The following is an 11,846-nucleotide window of genomic DNA, read 5'->3' as shown; positions in this document are numbered from 1 at the left end:
TTTATCGACGAATTTTTGTTATTTCGGCTTGCGGAAATCGTCATATTATATATTTTTCGTTATCCTTGAATCATTTCCTTCGAAATAAAAATTAGATACGCTCGAGAATATCGAAATGACGTAATTTTTTTTGCAACTTTGCTGCCTCTCCTTTCTTTACGTCACTCTCAAACTGTCAGATTACTGGAATATACACTTTTAGCGTGTAATTAACTCACCCTACCTACGCTCGAGAATTTCGGATGGTCAATTTTTTTTTACTAATCTGATCCTATATCCTACAAGGTATCACCCTGTATATTAATCTGCCACGCTTTAGTAAATCCTGAAATCCCCGCTTGGGCTTCCCTATTATGAGTCAAAATCTGACAGATGTTGAGTAACGGGTGCTCCCTCAAGTTGAAATGTAAGAAACTGTATGTATGTTGAGAAATATGTTTGCAAAGAACATATTGCATAAATATGAAGAAAAAAAAGTATCTGCCGCACTTGTCACTCCAAAACCGTATTGTCTCTCGGTTATTCTTGAATGAAAATGGGGTGTTAAAATAAATCGCATTAGAAATGATCAGGAACAGATAAAAACACAAAATTGCTCCTACCACATACCCCTGTTTTTTGGTTTTATCACCTAGGAAGGTAAAGCTTTAGATAATGAGGCCCTAATAAATGATCCTACTAATAGATTTGAGAAAGGTTTTGTGTGTATTCCGCAAGCCTGTTTGGAATCCATTCATGAATTTTATTGTTATATTGCCGGACGCTGGAGGCTATTTAAAGTTTTGTGACCAAAAATTGTAAACAGATGAAAGAATGAGGTGACAGCTATTCGTATATAAAAAAATACTTTCTCTACTTGGAGCGTGTGGAGAATTTTCAGCTATTTGGAAGTAATACAGATTTTCAACAGCAAAATTATACAAGAGTATTATGTTGTTAAATGAAAAATAAAACTATAAAATATGCTGTACATGCAATTTGAGATGTTCGAAACGAAGTAATCACAAGGATCGTGATTACTTACTTACTTCTATTCAATCAAATTCAATCTATGCATGTCATCTGTTTGACAATAACCCTGAACTACGTAGTATTACATACAGAAAATAAATGACAAAAATGAAACCAGATGGAGTTCCTGGAAATTAATAAACGTAAATAATCGAAATCACTATTGAACGAACAACAATAAATTAATTCTCACCACTCCAGAATCTATTTTCATGATTAATTTACCTGAATTAGTAGAAAAGCCAGTTACGATAATTTACCTGTTTTGTACCTGTTCCTAACATTACCTTTCAATAAGTAATCTATTACAATTAAGGTCGATGATTTGTATAGATAGATTGTATAGATTTGTGTAGATGATTTGTATAGAAAACCATTACAACTGAGGAATTATAGTGTAAATAAAGTCTATATTGTGAAAATTAGTGATTATTATCATTACCTTGCCTTTCTTTTTCATACGCCAAAAGTAGAGTTTCCACTAGAACTGCTGCAAAGCTCTGAACAACTACGATGGAGAATTGTCAGGAAACTTTATTATTCAATTAAAAACACTTTCCTCTCACCACAACAATAAATATTGTATCAATTGTATCAACAATTATGAACTTCTGAAAGCTGTCTGTTTCTCAACCATTTTGTAACCTTTAATTTTTTACCATTACAACAAATTGTTTTTATGTGAATATTAGTGAATGTGTTATAAGTAACATTATTTTATCATTATTCTATTATTAATTCAAAAACATATCAAAGGAATGATATATTATTTAACCCATGTCATTGAAAAATTGGAGAAAGTTCAGTGTATGAATTCCATATCAAAACTGTATCCAAAACTGACGTGTTATTTAGAAGTTTTGATCATCCGTTTCTGAGTAAGAGAAATGTCCAAGTTTTCGTTTGAACACTGGATATTATTAAAAAGATTCAACAAACAGACTGGTCTACATTAACATCCTGCTGCAAAGTTTGCAGAAGCAATTTTATTGTCCGTGATTTCCAAACCACAGGTAATAAAAAACTGGACTCGGAATAAATCTTCACGATATCAAAACTACGAAGCAAACCATGACACAATTTGATCATCGTCAAATCTATAAATAAACGCTTCGAACCTGTAATTCTGCGCCGCTAAGTTATTGCTTTAATTCTTTCCTGATATTCAAACATACGCATTACTAATAATTGTATAGCATTAGAAAACACACTGGACAAATAGTGATCGTGGCACCACAAATTAATCAATACTTTCGTCGATAATTCGAGATTCGACTACTTGTTTTCGAAATGACAAAAATTCGCCTCTGAAATTAAATTCGATCCGTGCTTTATTGCTTTTAGTGGAACTGCTGGAGGTCCGTTGAGGGAATTGCTTGTTTTTCATTATCGGAAACTGAATGCTCAGATAACTTAGTGTCTTACACTTTTGTATCTGGTACTACCTGAGCTGAAAAGTCTTGGATCTAACAAACAGATGGCGTTAGTCTTATTGCATTCATTTTGCAGCTCTCCTCTTTTGAATTTTTGACAACTAGGTTCAGATCCATTGGTAGTTGTACCAAACCACAAGTATCATTTTCTGAATAATCATTGTTTTGGTAGTAGCATTGATAGTTCAGGTAACATTTTGTTATTTCAGGTACCAAAAGCACATTTCATTGTATATTTAAGAGTTTGTTTGCAAAGTATACTTCAGTTACGTGAAAGTAGTCTAACAAACGTGTTCAACTTATTTTTCTTCTCACAGAAATGAAGAATATGGAAGCGTCTTAGAAATGTTTATAAGACTATGTCAGCCATGGAAATGTTGGTAACTATAAACAAATTTGCAAAAATGTTGGCGCTATAGAAAGATATATACAAAGTATCTGCTATAAAATCAATGACTATTATGATTCCTTATAAGATGTATACCGGGCTTTTCTTAAGAATCACTAGCCTTTCTGTATTTCATACCCGCTTTTCGGGTAATTATATTACCATTTTTTTATTTCACTCCGTTGATTTTTCTTTAATATGTCTGTATTTTTATCGTGATAGTTTTTTTGTTTGTAACCCTAATAAATGACAAAGTGAATCGTTTTTAATACTTACAAATGTGAAGAAAGTGAAGATTACTTGGTTCATAACCGTCCACTCCTCTGTTCAATAATATCTGGTGATGAATATGAAATAAATGAGCATTATCAATTTCCATGCAATTAGACATCGAGAAATCAAAAATCAATTATATTCAATACTCACGAGTGTGTGAATCGAAAATTAAGTACCACAGTTTCGAGTGAAGATTCATCCAAGTGTCATTAAATCAATACAACTTTTATGTGAGAGGTGTGCTACAGACTTCTATTTAAGTTACGTAATTTCTTTTCTCGGTAATCGCTCAAAAAATCATGTTTCGATTGTCACTGACAAATCAACCGGAGAAAATAGTAGTGGCTCCTCCGCAATTATATTAATTTTTTAATTCTTCTGTTTGGCGGAAAGTGACTTATTCCCACGGAAGAAAGTAAATGTATATGAGAATTAATTTCAACGCAGCCCCGACCGAATTATCTGCGATTGTGGCACGAATACAAAATAATACACCCATATGAAAATGCTTCCAAATTGATTTAATCTCCAGCGGTGCATATCCAATGTGAATCGCTACACTAAAAAAATTGGTTCAAAATTTTTTATGTTATATTCACTAATATTTTTTTATGAACTTTATTATCGAACATAAAAAATTATGTGTATCTACCAAATGACCAAAAATTTCCGGTTTTATTCTGAAATTTAGAGAAAAAAGGGAAAATACCATTGAATATTACTTTAATCATATAAATTCTTATTCTACATTATACTTATTCATGATATCTGTATAAATGATCTTTTTTGTGTAAATTTACATGTTACACTGGAATCGACAGGTGTCGCTCGCCTCTTGATTTACGCGTTTGCCACCATTCTGCAGGGAACTGCGATTAAAGAGTTTTGTCCTGTTGCCGTCACACAAATGTTTTCCAAGTTTATTGTGATGTGATAACGTGTCAAAACAGTAAGTATCCTATTCTTTTTGGTTTCAGTGGACCTTCAGCAGAGGTAAGTAAAATTACATATCAAACTGCAACTTACTACTGAAATTTAAACATTTACAATGTACTTTTACGAAATTAGACCCTCTACAACGGAATTTTATTAGTAAATTTACATTTTTTGCGCAATTTCAATCAGTAAAATTCACACATTATTGAAAACTCAATACGGTAATTCCAACTAATGTAATTTTACATTTTTCTTTTTACTGTGTACTTTCGCACAGGAAAAATGAATATAAAAACGCGTGTTACGGTGTTGTGATAATTGAGTTGGACATTTGGGAACACACTTTGAAGTGCTGGGACATTCTCGAAGGTAAAAAACTTTCTTGCATTTGCAAAAGCCCATAAAAATACTGGTAAATGTATTGAGCCCTAATTTTGGGAAATTCTGAATTTTGCAGAACATTTGTGAATATTCATAAGCGTTCCACAGTTGCAATTTGAAGTTTATTCATTTATTTCAACTACCACATAAATTCATATTAACTCCCTGAGCAACTACCAACTATCAATACCAACTACTAATAATAATACCAACTATTAATTATCAATAACGATCTTTATACAGCATACGATAGGTATATAAGTGCTATGAGGTTCCCATTTACCTCCATTTTGAAATACTACATGGAATCAGACTCGACATCACTGACTATATACTTGTCTAGTACGCTAGTAATATTTTGAAGCTTTTTTTTTCAATTTAAACCGATTATAACTGTTTTATGGAACTTCGACCTAATCCTTCAAAATGCCTGACTTTCAAAACTGTATCAAGTATTTACCTACCTTCACTCTAACCTATTTACCTGTAGAATTTTCTTATTCCTAGTGTCTGAAAATCACATATTGAAAGGTAAATCTCTGATCAATTGGTCAGATTGGTCAATCCTTGACCCAATGGTCAGAGATTTCCGAATTTTATTATATTAAAGAAAGGGTGAATACTCATGAAATGGTTTGATCTTCTTTAGCTCTTTATGAAATTTGTTTGAATCAAATTCATCCAGATTGAAACAATGTATGATTTGATCCACCATTGGAAATCCATTATGGACATACAGTGGAAAAGAAAAATAAGAATCTTGCTGGAGAGGATATACAATGGTTCGTACCCGGATACCATTACTAAGAATAGAGGTTGAAATAGAAAATGTTCAAATAGAAGTTAATGTTTCTTCTGTGTAATTCAATGTTTGTACATGAAAGTAGTTGTTTTAACCCAGAAAAAAATCATATTTTTATAATTGGTTTGATCTATCGCGATTCTATCAGTTGTTTGATGATATTTGTTTTGATATTGGATTTTTTTATATTTGTGTGTTTAAATACGAAAATAATTTATTTGTTTTGAATGTATACCTATACGTCATGACATTTCGTCTATTCAACTGTCTGCCCCATACTATGAAGAATTAAAAAAAAACTGTTCACTTCAAACCTCAAGGTTTTTTCATAGAACATTGTTTTCACAGTTTGGACGAGTGTAGTTTTGAGGCTGGAAAACTGATTATTTTTTTACAATTTAGTAATTATTGCCAAATTAAAAATAAAGAGAAAAAATAATGGGACTTCACGATGATTTCCACTACCGTGAAATAATCTATGAATGTTACTATAAATTCATAAGTTACTGTAGCAGGATGTCATTAATATCTGCAAAATAATACAGTCCTAATGTTATCTCGAAGGGAAGCACAGATTTTCAACTTACAGTATGTAAGGACCAAAAGGACTTGAAAATTCTGAATATAACACTGCAGCTATTAAAATATACGAATATACAATTAAAGCTTTGGCACGAGAGTTTTTCAATAATATTAGTATGTTTCAATTTCATTCATCAATGTGCGATATGAAGATGTGTATATCCTGGAGATTATTCATAAAGAGTGTTTTATTGATTCATGGTTAATGTTGCAACTACAAACAGTCTTCAGATTATGCGTAAATAGTAATAATAGCTGAATGGATAAGGGAAAAAATTACAGAAAACCTATATTTTTTTTTTGTTTTGAAATATATCATGTATCATACCAAATAGATCACGTGCATCAATCATACACCCACGTAATGAGAGTTCATTGTTATAACTAAAGGAGTTAATTTAATATTACTTAAATTTCTTTTTCGGGTAATGTTTCGTTGATTTTTCAACACGATTCAACATTGATGTCTTGGTTTTTGCAAAAACTAACAACTAATATATATGCCCACCTCCGCCAAATAGTGGAATATTTAAAATCTATACATGTCACACCAAAAATAGTATTCTCGCTTTTCGATTGTAAATTCACAAGTGAATGTGAATGTTCTCTGGAAAATATTTCTGTGGAGGGATCGATGCTTCTCACAGTTTGTTTAAGTAAATAATCTTTCACAATCTTAAAAATAGAAGTTTAGAGAAGTTTATAAAGGGAAAAATAAAAAGGTTCACTCCGAAAAGTAACTGCGAAATATAATATATATGGATTAACGTGCACTCTCAGTCAAAAAATCAAATCTCTGCTTTACTTTGCCAAGCTTCTTTGATTTATTGAGTTGTGGATTTTTTTGCCAATGAATAACATTACAAACCATAACAGTAAAAATGAGTAAAAAAAAGACAATGAATAAATCGACGAAAGAAAGTTAAAAATTAATAGATTTTTTGTTTTGACCAATGTCATACCTTCACATAAATGTCATTTTTCAATGGGCATGATGATTTGATAATCTTTGACTCTAAAGAGAGAGTTGATTGATGCAATTTTCATTATTATCATTATGTTTTTTGGTGTAGTTCCAATAAGTTACTGTATATACTGCTGAGATTATCAATGTCAGTTCTCTTATTCATACAATCAGAAGACTTATTAATTTCAACCATTTCAAAAAAAAGGCATTTGTAAATATTTTTTTCTGTATGTAAAAGTTTGATATTAGATGGATATATTAATATTAAGTGTCACGAAGTGTTCTGGCGATGCATTGAATTTATTGGAGCCTCTGGAGACACCCTACATTTTGTTTTATGAGAGAGAGGACATTGTTAGATCAAAAGATCTTCAGATGATGTGGTGCTGCAGGTTTTTCCGGGTTTTCCTGCAGCTGAAAAAGCAAATGCGCCACTGGAATCAATGAAGTCGCCCCGGAGCGCCAATTAATTTTTATTGTTGTATTTATTTTATTTTTAATGTCAGAAATTATAAATTGTAAGTCACAAAAAGGATTTGAAGCTTTATAAATTCTATTTAATTATCTGCGAGCGCTTTCGGCAGCTGGTCGTACTGTCATCATCTAGGCTCTACTCACTACTCTACTAGCCTAGATGAAAAATTTACTAGAAAATACTTTGTAAAAAAAAAGCATTCGTAAAAAATATTGAAAAAAAATCGTTATTATTCATATACAGCGAATGTTGAATCCAGGGTTTGGTGACCTCAGTTTTCCGAACCGAAGCAAAACAACAGTTGAAAAAATACAACAGTTCCGTAAATCGGTGTAACCAGCTCTCGAAGACTGAACTCATATCCGAGATGCATAAAAATCGCTCACCAAACGCATACGAACCCCACCCCTTACTTCACACCAATGACTCCGAGTTACAACATTTCAAACGACACTAATTCAAATATCTATAATTCACCCCTCCCAGCGGCCCCACCATCACCCGGCACCGATGTCTTCAACAGGTAGACACGAAATCGCGGATCCCTACCGCCGATACTTGGAGGTGTTCCTTTAGTCATTCCTTGCCCGATCTTTACGGAACGACCACCAGATGAAACTGGCACCGTCTTTGATGCAGGCCAGCCAACTTGATCTCCGATGTGCGAAGTGATAACACAAACAAAAGCTTATCGCGACGTTTCGAAATTAGTATCGGTGAAAGTGCTGGATTATTGTTTATCGAGTGATCTGTGAAGAAGCGAGTGCAGTGTCCAGGCGGCCAGTGTTTTGTGTGGAAGGACCTTGCAAGGACTGTGATTGCTAATATTTTCGAACTGTGAAAATCAATAAGGTAAGTCCAGTTTTTTATCTAGTTTAGATTTAGGTTCGGAGATCCCGATGGACGATTAGACGCGAAACCCTTATTGGGAGACTTTAACGCGCGATAAGAGAGAAACCCTTAAATTATTCCAGCAACAGTCTTGCATAAATATTCGACTCAATACAGCAGTTTTCGTGTAAATAATTGAAAATGTGCTGTAGAATTGAACTGTATATAAGTATAGCATGGGAATTCGGAGTTGTTTTAAATACTAAATAAAGGGTGCCGAGTTAAGAACGAATTGTTTTTCTAAATTCATGAAAAATTTCTAGTTTGATAGTTTGTAAAACTTTGTTTTTTTCAAAGTTACAATCGAAACGAGTATAAACCCATCCATCAATCCACTTGATATAATTATTAAAGTTGTAATAGAATTTGAATTGTTATATATGTTATTTTTTTATCAAATCGTGTTCGGGGATCCTGATATTAGGTAATGCGCGATTACCTTAGCACGATGACCTCATGCACGTGTTGAACACGTGTTGAATTGAAAACACTTTCGGTTTTTCCAGTTCAGTTAGTTCGGTTTCTCAGTTCAGTGATGAATCCCCTGCCAAAATCACCATTATAACACAAATATTCCCAATATGATTCATAGAAAGTCCAATAAACAATTCCTCTCTGATAGGAAGCAAAATAGTAATTGAAAAATAATTTAAGCAAGATATTTAATCGAAGCAAAAAGGAAACAGTTAAAAGGAAAATAATTTAGAGGAAGCAGACATTCAAAATACGAACCTTAACAATACCATTTTTTAGAAATCTACCTTTTGTGAAAGAAATATGCACAATAAATGTTTTTGATTTTTATTTGTTTATACACCCATAAGGATAATCACCGAATTTATTAACATACAAAAGAGAACTGATGAAAACGAAAGAAAAAAGCGAAAAATTCATTTATATCTCTTGTAATGAGGGCCTTGCATATGTCTTCAAAAAGACTAATGATATTATAATCTGCATTTGAAATTGTAAATCAAAAATATACAAACAACAAGTTCGGATCTGGTATAACTATCATTTCTAGTCGAATACATAAAATAATAGATTTGAAACTACTAATATACCATCGAGAGCATTTATTGAGTTGAAGTTGTATTGTCAACAATAAATAATTTAAGATTTACTTTGTTTCTGCTTTGAATAAATAAGTGGAAAACAAATCTCAAGTGATTATAGTAAAAAGGATATATTTCAAATCACAAACCGACGGTTTCCCAAATATGTTCTGCGTACCCGAAATATAAAAACATAGCTAAAAGAACTTTTTTTTGTAAAAATATCAATACATGTTTTCTCAATTTCGTACATGAATAGCTAGTTTTCATTTTCTTGAATCAATTTCAGGAAGTCATAAATGATATGTACCTATAATAAACTTGTATTTTCACGTATTTATATAATTTAATGAAAATTTCCAAGGAATCAAGCTCCTGTGGATATTTTTATGTGAAACGAGGTCACTGAATCCAATACAGGGAAATACAAATAGAAATGCTTTGAAAAACCGAAGAAATATATTCTTGGTCAGCATATAATGAAAAATACTGTTTCACGTTTATTCAATGCTCAATCCAATTCTCGAATTTGCTTATCCTATATTTAATATGAATTTCCACAAAATAAATATAAGTCATCAATCTTACATGTTATTTCTTATCTACCTATCTGTTAAACTTCTGAAAATAGATTTACCGAATTAAGCTAAGCTGATCGATTTTTCATCCAATTCAATAAACTTTCCCATTCAAATTGTATCAAATAAATATGTATCAGCATATAAATATTGATTATGCAAAACAGGTACTCCAATCTCAATATATACACAAATTTGGGTAGGTACCTATATGAAATGATCTCAGAATAATAATTACTTAAATGTTATCATTCATTGTATTTTTAATATTTATTTATTTTTATTATTTAATTTTTTTGTAGCTATAGCTGTTACTCGTATTCGTCATTGTGCATTTATTCAGTGAATACATTTTTCTCTATTTAAAAAATACATCAATCATGTTTCCATGTTGAGTAAATAGGCAAAATTATCCACAACTCACATCAGAAATTTATAATACGGCAAAAAAAATTATATTTTCGAAAGTTCATTGCACTTAATGAAAAATTACGAGTAGATAGAAACTTAAAGAACTTTATGTAACACCAATTTTTAAGTTTCTTCTTGAAGTAGATTTTAGAACGCTGAACTTCATTGCCATTTTATTTAACCACTCAATATGCTAATAATTTGAAATTAATCAAAATATCAGCAATAGAGAATAGTTTTCACTGCTTTTTTAGTTTGTTCCTTGCTATCAAATTGAATGGTATTTCTCTCATTCGTCGTCTATACTATTTCACTATAGATATTTTCCAATTTAACCATTGCAATTGAAACTTACAGTGCGGAAAAATACAAAGAAATGTTCTAATTAAACGCCTAAATTAACCTTTATCGTCAACAGTACTTTGAAACCAAGTCATTTTTTGTGGAGGGAACATCAATTTTGTTCAATATAGTTTAATCCAACATAATCAGTAAAAGAACATATAAAAATGATAATAAAAAATAATCTATTCAGCGAATGTCTTTTTGTGCCATTCAGAATATGTCTTGCACTAGAAGAAATGTAACTTCCGAATAGGTATCATTACTTTCATTATATACACTAACTAGCACAGTAATATGTGCTAGTATCTTCTACAAATACAACACCACTCTATAGCAAACGCATTAGTGCTCCGTTTGTTGTTATTATCATTAACACAAGTGTGATCTGATTTTAGCAACACAATGATCTTGAAATTCTCACTACTTTTCACTGCCATCCTAATTTTTTTGAATTAGAGCCTCACAGCAAAAACATACGGAGTTCAGTTTGAATTTGAATTCATTCTCCAAATCATTTCTTTCCTGTCGGCACAACTGCAGCAAAACTGATACAGTCACGTCCTGATGATGAAAATTCGATTGTAGAAATGGGAAATATAGGAATATAGGCTTGGACGTCTTGGGTCAATGTTTTGGTTGGTTCCCGGGTTTTGCTGTGGTCTTCTTTGGAAAGTTAGCTAGGTAGTTACCTTGCAGGTATCTCATTTTGGTACAATTCATCTAAGAACAATAGACCAGGTAAAAATAACAGGAATATTATTCAAATTGATGCAATACCTGTATTATTACTAAGAAGACTTGAAATGTACCAAAAACTCAAATCTATAGTTACACAAAAAAATATTGTGGTGTAAATATATATCTAGCAGTGGAACAAACTCATCAAAGAGTTATTATGGTCATCAACCATGAAATAATCTGATAACAAAACAAGATAAAACTTGTAATGTTTGTTTGAAGCTGGTTGACAATGTTTCATGTTGAATTTCATTAGTTCGGACAGTCATCACCCGAAGACGGTTGTGGATACCAACAATCCAAACATCCTGAAGTCATTTGGTTTGAAATCTTTTTTAACTTACTTAATTTCATTTGTAACTATTCATCATTTGAGTTTTGGCTTATTTTTAATTTATTGTATTTTATTGTACGGTTTTATTGCTCAATATAATTGATATTTGTAGGTAATCATTTCAATTTTATTTGTTCTTTCAGAGATTTTCAATCACATCAAAATTATATCAAATAATGGAAGTCCAAATTAATGAAATAAACTTATAATATTGTAACAAATTAGTGGCGCCGTCCCAATCTA

The 11,846-nt window shown here is 31.6% G+C and overlaps 3 protein-coding genes across 10 annotated transcripts in view; 1 reads left to right on the top strand and 2 right to left on the bottom strand.

Moving 5' to 3' along the window:
* LOC111516209 (MICOS complex subunit Mic60) overlaps window positions 1-11,846 on the bottom strand; it is a 162,617-nt gene that overhangs the window by 7,540 nt on the left and 143,231 nt on the right. The window lies entirely within an intron of this gene.
* Window positions 1-11,846, bottom strand: part of LOC111510551 (uncharacterized) — a 68,824-nt gene that overhangs the window by 7,475 nt on the left and 49,503 nt on the right. The gene's annotated exons all lie outside the window — the stretch shown is intronic.
* The window catches only part of Kni (knirps), a 42,831-nt gene continuing 38,777 nt past the window's right edge, over window positions 7,793-11,846 (top strand). The window contains exon 1 of one of the 2 annotated variants that reach the window (XM_074170948.1): window positions 7,793-8,103. The gene's annotated coding sequence lies outside the window, so the exon portion shown is untranslated. The remainder of the gene's footprint in view (window positions 8,104-11,846) is intronic. The other variant, XM_023166470.2, reaches the window with a different exon arrangement.

The sequence above is a fragment of the Leptinotarsa decemlineata genome, unplaced genomic scaffold (genome assembly GCF_025532065.1).
Source record: "Leptinotarsa decemlineata unplaced genomic scaffold, Ldec_3_MD MMD2_P_RNA_scaffold_12, whole genome shotgun sequence".
NCBI classification, from domain to species: Eukaryota; Metazoa; Arthropoda; class Insecta; order Coleoptera; family Chrysomelidae; genus Leptinotarsa; species Leptinotarsa decemlineata.
Note: the sequence above shows the minus strand (reverse complement) of the source record. Positions and strands in the feature narration are given on the sequence as shown.